A 14,157-nucleotide genomic window follows, 5' to 3' on the forward strand; every position below is an offset into this window, starting at 1 on the left:
TTATCAGTAACTATTTTACAATATCTTGATAATCAAAAGTGTGTTTAGTTCATACCATTTCTAAATGTTGAAGTAAACCACTCATTTAAATCAACTGTGAAACAGTATTAATGATTTTTAAACCTCATTAGACTTGGATCATACAGTTAAATGTCTATTTACAAAGTAAGTGTGCATTCACTCTTCTGTCTGTGTGAGGAGTGGACCTGATGTCGGTCGAAAGTCAGAGACAAGTTATGAGAACGAAGTGCCTTGTTTTAAAACTCTCAGACAGTAAACAAGAACTGGCTGGCACCTGCATTCTCTCATTTTTTCAAAATATTTCTCTGTCTGTACTAACCGTTCTTAAAACATTTCTGCTGTCTCCTGACTTCTAATAACCCTCTGGCATCACTAAAACTACACCCCTGCTGGTTGTTTCAACCAATCAGGAAGTACCAAGTGACAGGAAGTGGATACCCTTTAAAAGTCAACACTTGTTGGAACTATGCAGTCTTTCGAGTCTATTCCAGTCTTCCGAGGCTTTCCAGTCTTCCTGGAACTTTCAGTCGAAGATGAGACTCAGTCTGATGGAGTCTTACAGTTGAACAAAATAGCTGATGGATTTAACCATGTGCCAAGGGTCCGTCCATTCCAACGTAGTCACAGCCTGCCTCGGCTGTGACTCAACCCGAGCAGTAAATGTTCAACTTCTAAGGAAGCGTATTCTGTTGAACTGAGTACTTTGTCACGACTTCTGACGACCCCAGCCACTCTGACCAGAGACGCTGAAAAGGGAGCGTGCCAATGGACCTCTGTTCCGGAGTGGATGTATCCTCTGCTAAGGTAACAAAGTCGTTGCACACCCTGAAGTGTACCTGAGGGCTGAGCTGGATTCGGAGGAAGGGTGTCATTTTCTGGTTCAACACATAACTTTCATCCATCTAAACCTCCTCTTTAAATCTATCCCTTCTCTTTAAACTTCAATTCGCCAGTAAATCAAGCTAGATGCCTTCAGAGATGAATCAGTCTCAATCAGTAATCTTCTGTTGTCTTGTTTAGTAAATCGTGCCAAGTTTATTAATCAGAAACAGATCAGCAAATCAATGTGTACATGTTTGATGTTAAATTTTGATTCTGTTAAATAAATGACCGCATTTATTCTGATGGGTCAAAGATAAATGGCGTCTTATGTCACTAATTAACACTCCAATCAACAAGTTATCTTGGTCACATGGCAGAAATTTAACTCGAAAAAGAAAGAATCTGTTGTAATTAAACAATATTCTTTATGCTTGAACTAGCTTTAAGAATAATTAATTAGTAGTATGTTACAGCGAAAGCTGTCCCTACATCACTAGATAAATGGTGGCTTGTACGGGGAATTAGCTTGCACCACCACCTACTAGTGAAGCTAACAGCTAGCTCACTACATAAATGGTGGCTCGTACGCGTTTCTGAAGAGATAAATTATGTGTGACATGAGATATTGTGGAAAAACGCTTCATGTTGGCATATAAAAGTCCAGGGTTTGACCTTGGTAAAGACATATTTCATGGCTGTGGTGTTCAGAAAGATACAACATTGTGTTGATGCTCATTTTGAAGCTGGAAATTGTCATTCTGTGTAAGTGATTAAGCTGTAAGCAGAGAGAAAGACGCATCATTCTGTTTGGAACTCTTTCATGACCGGGGGTTCTACGGTCTGACCTGGTTCTGATTATTGGACTCGAACGAGTCGTGTTTTAAATGGTGAGACGCTGTCTGTGAAACTGAGCGCCAACTCAGAAAGCTGCTTCTATGCTGAATCGCTACTTTACACAGGTAATTTGTGCATTTTCAAAGCGTTAATGGGCGATATTGTGGCCGGACTGTTGAAGCTAACAGCTAGCTTAAGGCAAGTACACACGAGCTAAGATTGGTCAAGGACCGCTATTTGAAATGTTCTGATTTGCCGAGAAGCTGGTGACGTAACGCCGTGTACGTCCACTCTCTGGCGTCAGTGCATAAAGCCCACTCCGATGTCCACGTGTCTGTAAAGTCACGTGACCCCGGAAATGAAGCTCATTTTTAAACAGAGTCTTCCTTAGTGGTTAAAACAGCTGAATAAAGCCCTGAAATCCACCGATAAACTGATGAGTTTATGCCTAAAGAGTGTGCTTTTGAAGCGACGCCACGTTCAAGCTTTAAATCCGTCTATAAATGCTGATTTGGACTAGGTTTGTCCGTTGCTAATCTAAGCTAACAGCTAATGACTGGATGTCAACAGGATGGTTCAGAGGAAGTCATCAGTGACTCCTAATGGTAAAAGTAAGCTTGTACCACCACCTGCTGTTGAAAAAGAGTATAACAGTTTTTCAGAACTGAGAGCTACAAACTCGTTTTTCATTTTATTTCTAAAAAGACGCATGTGGGTAAATACAAATGTTAATCAAGCTTGGTTTATGAGTTACTGTTTTAAATAACAAATTCTGGGAAATTAAACTGCTTAAAGAGCGTTTAAAACTACAAAGTTGCTGTCCGACTTTTTAGAAAATATTGCAGGTTTATTAATTTTAAGTGCATTGGAGTAAATAAACACTGAAATAGCCTGGTTCATTGTATCTGTTAGAATTAAGCTCATATTAAGTGACACTGCCACAGGAAGCATTTACTTATAATATTCATCGGGTAAAACCTAAAAACAGGTGCCCAATTATTGAAAAGTTGGCTTATAACAGTACTGTTGATGGAACTCAGAGCTAAATGGTGTGTGAAACTCACTGCTCGCTTAAATACAAACATTTATCTGTTGAAAAACTCTAAGATTGCAACGGTTTAACCAGATAGGTTTTGCTGAACAGTAAATAAAACCATGGCAGATTCAACAAAAGCTGAACATGCTAATTCTCCTGCTCCTTGTGATGTTAAGAAGGACTGGCTTGAGACAGCTTTGGAGCTGCTCACAGATTCCTTATCTCCATATGGTGACCAGGTGGACTGCATGAACTCAACAGATTTATTGGACAAACTTCAGGAAGTGGCAGACAGTGTCACTTCTACAGCCATAAAGAAGTCAAGCTACAAACAGCTAGCTAAAATAGCACTGCTGCTAAAGGCTGGATATTACCTTGAGGCCAGCAGGATAGAAGCCCTTGAAATAAAGTTGAAACGCGAGACAGAGGACCGCGTAGCAACACGTGAGGAGTATCTAAAACTCATGGCACAGTTTCTATTTGAAAAGGAGACCTGGGAGAATGAATTGCAACGTGAAAAAGAGCTCTCACAAGCTCAGCTGTTGTTACAAGCAGACTCATGTGAGAAAAAGCTGCGTGAAGGAGGGTGTTGTGAAATAATTTTGTGTTCTTCTTTGAATCTGACTCCCAATTCTTATTTTATTTTGAAATTGACCCACTTCCTGTTTTACTTTGAAGAGGCTCCCACAGATTGAAGGCTGTTCCTGTTTACATAATGTAACACGAAGTTCCACACTTTTGATTGGATTGAAACTGGCCAATCCCATCACAGCAGACTCAGAACGCGCTGAAAAGTTAGTTTTGCTGTGTAAAGGAACGCCCTTTTTTCTTTAAACAAAGGATGTGCAGTTTTTCCTCCTCGAGGTAGTTAGAGTGAGCAGCCAGCAGCCAGCAGAAGCAGCAGCAGCCAGATGGAGCAGAGAAGAACGACTTCAATCTCCTTTTAAGGTTGTATTGTATAGTGTAGAATGGATGCATCCAACTTTTAATATGTTAAAATAACGACTGCATTTAACTAATCCACTGTTTATGCTTGTGAATCTATGACTTCTGAGTTTCTTTACTTATTAAATATTCATAAACTTGAAGGTGCGTTTGTCGTATCTGAAGTGCATGATTTGACTGACTCCTGCAGGATTGAAACGGTAACTTCAGACTCGGGTGGAGAATAAGATGAAACACAACAAGGGTTGAAGTACCAAGCACTGTGTTCAGACTATGATGTTCTGCACCAACAGTTGCAGCTAACATCAAAATCTCGGGACGAGTGCATATTAGAAAAACCGGCATTAGTCCAACAAGGCGTGCGTTTACAAAGTGAGTGTCATACATCACGTGAACGGTTAACAGCCTGTGAGGCAAAACTTGCCACAACCACAAATATTCCCGTCTGACGATGGGAAAGGATGGCTGGAACTCAAAGAAAAACTGGGTCAGAGTCCAGGTCAACCATCACCACCTCAGCGGGATTTTGCTGTACCTCCTATGCAAAATCTCCTTATGCCACCTCCACGTGATTCTGGTGAACCACCTCCACGTGATTATTTTGTTCCGCCTCCACCAAACCCTCAGCCTCCGCTCTCATTAGCGGTATTGCATAAAATAGCGAAATATGTCCAACGCTTTGAGCCAGGGCCGTTGGGCTTGACCGACACTAAGGCCTATCTGCAAGACCTTGATTTCCAATTAGGAAGCTATCCCAATGCTACAGTTGAGGATAAAATAGGTTTGATCAGGCTCACTTCAGCTTGGACGGTGTTTTCCTTTATAGAGCGTCAACCAGACGCCACAAGAAAGGATTACCGCCTGTTATGTGCTACTCTTATGAAGGAGTATACCCCTTGCGCGGGACCTGGCGGATATCCAGCCGCCGACAAGGTCATGCAAGGTAAGAATGAGCACCCAAGGGCATATTATTCCAGAATTTTGCAAGCTTATTATGGTTACAGGAACGAAACCGGCATGGAGGAGGAGGAAGCGTTTAATTTCGTTTTCAGCAAAAATCTCCACCCTGACATAAGGACGTCAGTGCAGCTGATGGCTAATTTCAAAGAAAAAGCCATCAGTGAGATAAAAAATTGTGCTATGAATGTCTTTGAGGCCCGTTCACAGGCCAAAACACCCATTGAGGTGTTCCCAGGTGAGAGGATTCCTGCCCAGTCATTAGAATTGGAAGGGACAAGAGCTTCAGCTCCCCCTCCCAAGAAAAGCGAGAGGAAACGAGATTTCCCAGCAGCCAAACCACAACAGATGAGTGCCCCCTGGTCCAGACAAGATCCTAAATGGTTTCCCAAGAAACCAGAGGATGAACGAATGTACTAGAAGGGGGGCGCACGCCCTAAGGGTAAAAGGTATGGCACCCAAGGTAACCCATACAACCAGGGATCCCACTGGGAACCCCAGAGGAGGGGGCCTCCTCCCCCACCACGTCGGCCTGGACAGCCTGAGACGAAAAGGAAACAGCAGCGGATCCAGAAAGAGAGCCCCAGACCTCTGAGCTCGGACGAGACAGAGAGTGTGCGTCGGTTCTTGGAAATGTTGAAAGGTATTGCCACGGACAAACAACCTGACGCATTGTGTGGCAATATCATTGCTAATGAGAGCCCCTCATCAGAAAAAAGGGGGATACACTCACACATCACCGACGGTGACCCGTCACAAACTGAAACCTCAGAAACAGCAACAGCTGTGCTGACGGTTCAGACAAATCAAGGTGACACAAACAATAACGTTGCCGCTGTCACACACAGCCACCAGGACCTTGTTGTTACCAACAATGAGAGCCCCTCAACACACAGAGAGCGGGTGATCTCATACATCAATGACGGAGGCCCGTCAAAAACCGAACTCTCAGGAACAGCAGCGACTGCACCGACAGTTCGGATAAACCAGGATTACACAGACAAAGGTAAACGTAAGAAGAAACGTTGGCCAAAACCTACAAGGTTCCTGTGTAACCTTATCAGAAAGGAGGTCGCTAAAAAAGCTTACCTGTCGATCACACTTGAAGGGGTCCTCACACATAAAGCCCTACTGGATGGTGGAGCCGACATAACTATTATGTCAGCCAAACTGTTCGAGGAGCTCAGGACCGCCGCTAACGGTGTTCACAGGGAAAAATCTCTCATAGAACGTGCTATAGAACTGCAGGGCCTCGCAGAGACGAGGACAACCCTAATAGCTATAGCTATGGTTCACATGCAGGTTGGCGAGATGACACTATACCACCCGGTACATGTGTATACGGTTGACTCATTCCCATTTTTGATTGGTCAGGATTTTATAAATCACTTTGACGCGATTATAGATTATGGTGAACAGACAATGTGGGCCAAAGTGAGCAAACCCCTGCCAATACTCATGCCTCCAGAGACAGTCACAGACTGCCCAACAGCAGGCACCACAGAAGGCACCCAGGACTTCTCAGCAGAGAACACAGTCCCGGTAAGTAAGCCTTTAAAAGCATGTGAAATCGAAGAGACCCAACTGGTGGACCCAACTCTGACCGAACAAGAAAGCCTCCTCTGCGAGCTGAGACAGTCAGAGCCCACCGGATACTACCTACCATTGGTAGTTAGAGGTGTAGAGATCCAAGGATCCCACACTGACGATGCTGTAATGTCGCTGTGGACAGATAAATCAGCTATTAACCAAGCTTTCTACGAAACATTGGTTAAAAAACATTTGGGTCCAGTTCTGATTGAGAAAGCTTTCCGCTTTCCATTGTATCCCAACAGTTCATGAGTGATGACTGCAAAAGGAGTCATTAACCTGAAACTGATCTGGAACTAATGGGAACTGGTCCACCCATTCCTCGTGGTCCCAGACTTACCACATGCAACCTACATAGGCTCTGACATCTTGGTAAGATTAGGTGTCCGAGTGGACACCAGCCACAATGTACTGTGGTCACTAAAACCAGCCACAAAGGATCCTCCTGTGCTAGACACAGCAAACCTTATGGCTGGACAGACCATTCCAGAGGTCTGCCAGGTTGCTAACAACCAAAACACCTCAGTACCACCTCAGGTAACAAACCTAATGGTACGAGTCCACATCGTGGCGGGACAAGCTATTAGCCTTAAACAGGCGTACTTTCAACCATCTCCTACGTTTTTCAAACTAGGACTGTCCATTGAGGCCGCAAGCCAAGTGAGCCTTGACTCTAGAACCACATCTGTTGTTGTGTGTAACACAGGCACAGAAGAGGTACTGATCCCAAAAAATACAAAGCTAGGATGGTTGATCTCCACAGATTTTCATGATTTTGAACTAGGCATTCCATTTCTGGGAGGACTCCCAGACAACCTGGTATCGAGTCAAGAGACTGGTCCAGTTTGGTTCGTGAAACCAACACAGGACATAGCTCTCTTCTCAACCAATGATGTCGATTTAGGACCTCAAACCTATAGTGTTCTACCTATAGACAGGTCTAACGACATAGAAGGGGACTCACTGGAGCTCCCCAAACATCAAGAACCCTTAGCAATCTCTTCACAAATTGAACAGGTGGTCGCCCAAGCCGACGCCCTGACGACTGATGAAGAAAGGGACAAACTCCGCCAAGTTCTCATGAAATATGAGAAGTCATTCTCGACTGACTCAATGGATTGTGGTTTGACCTCGCTCCATACAGTGAGCATCCCAACTCCGCCCAACTCACCGCCTACATTTGTCAGAAAATACAAGATTCCCCTGGCAGCACATCAACCTGTCAAGGAAATCATTGATGACCTTTTAGATAAAGGCATAATCAGACATTGTAATAGCACCTACTTTGCGCCTTTATGGCCAGTTTTGAAACCAAATGGTAAGTGGAGACTTACCATAGACTACAGAAAGCTAAACAAACAAGTTCCTTTATCTAAATGGCAAATGACCCAGATCCAACAGGAACTGCCCAAGGTCACCGATGGTAAGTACTTTTCCACCCTAGACGTCGCCTCTGGTTTTTGGACCATTCCTATGCGCGCCGAGGACCAACACAAACTAGCTTTCACTTTTGGTAGCCTACAAAACACCTTCACCAGGTGTCCCTTTGGCTACGCTAACTCACCAGCTGAGTTCAACATATTTTTGAACAAAGCATGTCCAGACGCCCACGAACGTGGGACACTGATCTACGTGGACAATGTCCTTTTGAGGCAGCCAACACTGGACTCACACTTGGCTGAGATTGACCACGTTCTGAATCAACTGACTACTGCTGTTGCTAAAATCTCACTGTCAAAATGCCAGTGGTGCAGGACCAAGGTGGACTACGTTGGCCTACTAGTAGGTCCAGACAAAGTACAAGCACAATTGACTCGCACCCAAGGCCTAGACAATCTCAAAGTCCCCACCAATCTCAGAGAATTACAAAGTTTTCAGGGCATGTGTAACTACTCACACCAATTCATAGAGAACTATGCAGACCTTGCGAAACCACTGACTGAACTCTTAAAGAAAGACGTCCCATTTGTCTGGACTGATAACCAACAGCAGGCAATGAATGCTCTCAGGGACAGACTCAAGTCAGCCCCATGTCTAGTCTATCCAGGCTACAACAAAGAGTTTCACTTGGAAGTGGACTTTTCAGCTCACTGCATAAGTGCAAGTCTGTACCAGATGCATGACAAAGACAAGCATGTAGTGGCCTACACCAGTATGACAATGGCAGGCCCCGAATTAAAGTTCTCAGACTGTAAGAAAGCTCTACTGACCACTGTGTGGGCAGTTAAACACTTCTCCAGTTACATCGGTGGACAAAAAATCATTGTTGAAACACAACACCAGCCAGTAACTTTCCTGAATAGCCAACGCATCAGAGATGATGTGGTAACAAACTCACGGGTAGCCATGTGGTTCATGGCGCTTCAAAGTTTTGACCTAGACATCCATCCATCCATTTTCTTTACCCGTTTATTCCATTTTGGGTCACGGGGGTCGCTGGTGCCCATGTCCAGCAATCACTGTGCGAGGGGCGGGGTACACCCTGGACGGGTCACAAGTCCATCACAGGGCCACATAGAGACAAACGAGACAAACAATCATTCACTCTCTCACTCACACCTAGGGACAATTTAGAGTTACCAATCAGCCTAACATGCATGTTTTTGGTCAGTGGGATGAAACCGGAGTACCCGGAGAAAACCCACGCATGCACGGAGAGAACATGCAAACTCCACCCAGAAAGGCCCCTGGATCGGGATTTGAACCAGGGACCTGCTCGCTGAGAGGCAGCAGCTCTACCAGTTGCACCACCGTGCTGCCCACCTAGACATCCGCTACGGACAAAACAAGAAGTCACATTTGGGCACCGACCTGGCACTCTGCCAGGAATGTACACAAGATGTGCCAGCCACCCAACCGCCAGCTGCGGAAAAACCCTCAGTACATGAGGACCCGAATCACCACTACTTTGATAGCAATATCTGCAAAGATATGACAACACTGTACGTGGATGGATGCTCATTCCACCATGAACAAAGCTGCAAATCAGGTGTTGGAGGGATCCTCCTCCAATACCAAGAAGAGGTCACTTTTAGCTATAAATTAGGCTCTCAGTCTTCTCAGTACGCTGAGATAGCAGGAATCCTAATAGCTCTCCAGATGGCAGTAGAACGCTCCATCCAAACGCTAGCCATCTGCACGGACTCTAATTACGCTCGACTTAAGTTTTGTGTGTCATCTCGCTCTGTAGAAACAGAACGGCTTTATCACAAGCAACAAGAAAGTGGTCAAACACAAAGAGCTTTTCATGGCATGTGATCACTTGGTGACATCACATGACCTACAGGTCTACTGGAAGAAGGTTCCAGGACATTCAAGAATCCTAGGCAATGACAAGCGGTATAATGACCTTGCAGACTTCCTAGCCAAGGACGGAGCCGTGGACGGCCCTCCGTGGTCCTTTGACCCCTCCTGGCTGCTCGCAACTGTGTCAGTACAACCTACAGCCAAGGTAATGCCAGTCACACATGCACAGGCTGCAGCCAAACCGGCTGACAACACAGTCTCTGTACAACCCGTGCTGACTGACCCAGACATCATCCAGCTTCAGAAGTTGGATCCTGCGATAAACTCGATGATGCTGTACTTGACTGACCCAGACAAAAACACTCCGTCCGAAGCTGACCTGGATTCCAACCCAGACCTTAAAGTCCTCTTTCGGCTGCGCAAACAGCTAAAACTAATCAAGGGCTTCTTGACTTTTGCTCATGGACCGACGTCCTCACCCGTGTTCGTGGTTCCCCATGACCACAGGGGGGTGATGTTAGTTCACGCGCATGACCTCCCGTCCGCAGGACACAAGGGAGATAACTCCACGCTGAAAGCATTAAAACAAGTTGCTTATTGGCCTTGAATGAAAAAGGATGTCAAGGACTACATAAAAGGGTGCCTGGTCTGTGGCCAGTTTCAGCCATCCAGACCACTCCACAGAGCACCACTGCAAAGTAGAGGCATTGCATTCCCATGGTCCGACCTCCAGATCGACTGGGTTGCACCACTTACTAAGAGCACTAGAGGAAATAAATATTTTCTCATGGTAACTTGCGCATTTCCCAAATGGGTAGAATGTCTACCAGCTCCTAATGACATAGCACAAACAACTGCTATGTTATTGATGAATCATGTATTTTCAAGGTCTGGACTTCCCCTCAGGGTGAACTCAGAACAAGGTACACACTTCACAGCTGAAGTGATGAAAGAATTGTGGAAGATGCTAGGCATCAAAGTCAACTTCCATGTTGGCTACCACCCACAGGCCTCAGGCCAAGTGGAGAGAGCAAACAGAACTGTGGTAAGTATTTTGAAGAAATACGTAGCCGCAAACCACAAGGACTGGGACGTGAAACTCCCTCTGGTCCTCATGGCCATAAGGGCCACTCCACACACATCGACTGGCATCTCTCCCTTCGAGATGATGACAGGTCGACAAATGACTCTCCCTCTACACCTGTTGTACCAATCAGGCGATGCCGCCATGGCAACAGCCTACACCACACAACAATACATGAATGACCTGGAGAAACACCTTAAAAACACCTTTGCTTTTGCCCAGAGAAACCTGGAAAAATCCGGTGAAGGACGAAAGGCGTACTATGACCAAAAGGCCTCTCACGAGGAACTCCAAGTGGGAGATAGGGTCTGGTACTACACGTTTGCCCCCACAACCGGGAAAGGAGAGTGCGGGACCGGAACTCTCGCTCGCAAACTGATGCCCAGGTGGACTGGACCCCACCTGATAACAGACAAACTGTCTCCAGTTGTCTACCAGATCAAAATCAGCAAAGGCCAAAAAGAGCCAATTGTTAAATGGGTACATCGAAACCAGGTCAAAATACACAAGGCCTTCAATAACTCCACAGGAGACAAAGATCTCACAAACTCAGACCTCGTGGGAAAAAGGGTTGTCCAAGCAGAAACTAAATAAGTCTAAGCTTAATTGTCAAGATAACAACTCAGATGCGATAACGTGATCCAATCTGACAAGCAGAGTGAGTGGCGCAGTGAAACATTGTTTTCTAGTTGCTTAACACTAGAAGTCCCAGGAATTTCGACCTCCCCCCAGAAGTCCTGAAAAAGGGTCAAAAGACCCTTAGCACTAGAGTGACTAGATTTTCAAGATCCTGAGGACAAACCCCCTCCTTCTCCTCAACAATTTGCGGGCCATTAACTGCCATTTGTTTTAAATATGCACACAAGTAACTCAGACACACCCACCTCACCAGACTGCATTCCAATGTCCAATCCAGGGAGCGGGGGATTTAGAAGCCAGGTTCACTTGCACAAAAAATCGCAGCCTTAGTCAAAGTAGTGCTCCAAACCGGACAACTCTGATGGCTCCAATTAGCATCCTTTCATTTGTAAATGTGGCCATTGCCTTAGGAATCAGCAGGGGAGAGATAAGCTGAACTCATACAAACGTCCGTCTAATACTCCAAACAGATGCGAAATCAATTGGTTATATTTTGAACTTATATCTCTTGGTGGCACGTTGGTGCACATTTTGAACAAATTGAAGTCGATTTACCGTTTATTTTTCAATTGGTTTGGCTCATTTCTTGAAACCGAGATGACATTCTCAAAACACCATGTGAAACACAACTCAAGAGACTTTGCATTTTGAGGTTACTGACAATTTGTATGAAACACATATTTTGTTTTGAAGCATACATGAAGTGTTTTGGGAGAGATGCATTATCCAGGTCATTTTGCCAAATGAACAAAACAAAACAAAAGTTTGCAAAACATACAATCTGTTTCAAGATATATGCAAAAGTTTTTCTAAAAGATTTTAGTAATGTTTTTCTTTCAGAAAAAAGGTGGGTTCAAAATGACAGTTTAGAAAAAAATAACCAAATTAATTGTGAGAAGAAGGCACGCAAGGAGAAACTGCTTCAGCAACAACCTTCCACACCCAGCCCTGGCAAAAGGGCAAAGTGTCAGATCAAACATCGATGCACGAACAATTGTACAACTGTGAGATGCGTCAACTGCTACAAATACACATGTGGCAAATGTACCAGGGACATACCCTGGCAGTGCCAGGTATGTTTCGACAGTGCAGATGGACTCAGCAGTGAGTGCTGAAATGCCAGTCACACAAGGAGGACATGCCACTCACACACACGCAGCCCCCCCACTAGAGCATAGTGTAAATATGTGTAGAATTGTTTTATCCCTTGTATTTTTATGACAAAAATAAAAAGCATGGAAACAAATAACGGTTGTTGTTTTTTATATTTCTCATGCTGAAGTTTTAGTCCTCTTGACTTACTCACAATTGCTTATGGTCTGTGCTTTTTTGCTCAAAATTAAGCTAAATACTATATATATCAAAACAAAATATGTGTTTCATACAAATTGTCAGTAACCTCAAAATGCAAAGTCTCTTGAGTTGTGTTTCACATGGTGTTTTGAGAATGTCATCTCGGTTTCAAGAAATGAGCCAAACCAATTGAAAAATAAACGGTAAATCGACTTCAATTTGTTCAAAATGTGCAACAACGTGCAACCAATATATATATATAAAAATCCTCATATTATAAAATACAATAAACTGAATATAACTAACTAGAAACTAAATGGCTAAACTCAATGGAAAACAGTTAGTTGGGAGTTAAGCGTGCCCCCTCCTGTGGTGCACCAGTAATGGCCTTATTTACAAAACAAAAGCGCCTGTTAACAGCTCATTATAGGATGTTAGCTAAAATCCTTCAGGTCACTCGACCCGTCTCTGGGTTCCAAAGGTAGAAATGTTAAATGACCCTTCTCTGGGACTTCTAGTGTTAATCACTACTTTTGTCGATATTGAAACGTTGTTTTCTAGTTGCTTAATCACTACTTTTGTCAATGTTGAGACATTGTTTATTGGTTTTAGTATTGTTTCTGAACACCCCCAGCAAGAATGAATTGTGTGTACTTTAGTTAGAGACTATGAGGACTTTAACTATGCCAACATGCAGTTCATTTGTTAAACTTCAATCTTTGAGGAGTCAATGTAGATTAATGCTACCTTAAGTACCATAACCTACATTGGTCTCACGACTCTCGAGCCGAACCTACTTGAACAATCCTATTCGGGGGGGGGCTAGCTAATCTTTAAGTTGAGTCTCGCCATAGACTCCATAAAACATTTAGGGGGAAACCAAAAACCCAAAACTCAAGTCGTTTGTCTAAAGGGACAACAGACAATTGAACCAAACTATATTTTGCCATGTAAATCTAACTTAAACCAAGTTAGGAATGGAAGAATAGTTTGGAATGCCCTTCCATAGTTATAAATCCCTATATATATTTTTTTTCATTTAGCCTTTATTTATCCAGGTTAGTCTCATTGAGCCACGAGAACTCATTTTCAAGAGAGACCTGTTTTTTTAGGGAGCACATGGTGGGGGTTAAGGGCCTTGCTCATAGGCCCAGAGTGGGGCGAACGAGGGTAGGGGCAAGTGTGGGTGTTTCACCTACCCCACCCACAATTTTTGATGTTGTCGGGGCCGGGGCGTGAACCGGCGATCTTCGGATCACAAGCCCACCTCTCTAACCTCTGCGCCACCACTCCCCTAAAAAATATTATAATGCGCTATAAATCCCTATATATAATTTTTCAGCATGACCCACCCTTTAATTGGTACCTGTAGCTGATCTAAACCATGATAGCTTACACACCAGGTGCATATAGGTTAAGGTCTTATGTAAAATCCCACTCATAAGCCCAACTAAAACCACATAAATGCATGAACACAGAACCAAAATGGCATCCACTGGGAACCACCAGCAGCGACCTTCACTGAAGGGACCTACAACTCCAACGTGGGTCTCCAAACTCCATCCAGTGGTCACCTCTGCAGTTCAATCGAGGGAACCCCTCTACATGCCGATCAATCAACACCTCCAATCGTTGTAGATTTATCGTTGTGGATTATATGACTTTTTCCAATGGATTACAGACTTTGTTT

Source organism: Nematolebias whitei, chromosome 5, assembly GCF_014905685.2.
Source record: "Nematolebias whitei isolate Nwh7 chromosome 5, NemWhi1, whole genome shotgun sequence".
In the NCBI taxonomy this organism is placed as follows: Eukaryota; Metazoa; Chordata; class Actinopteri; order Cyprinodontiformes; family Rivulidae; genus Nematolebias; species Nematolebias whitei.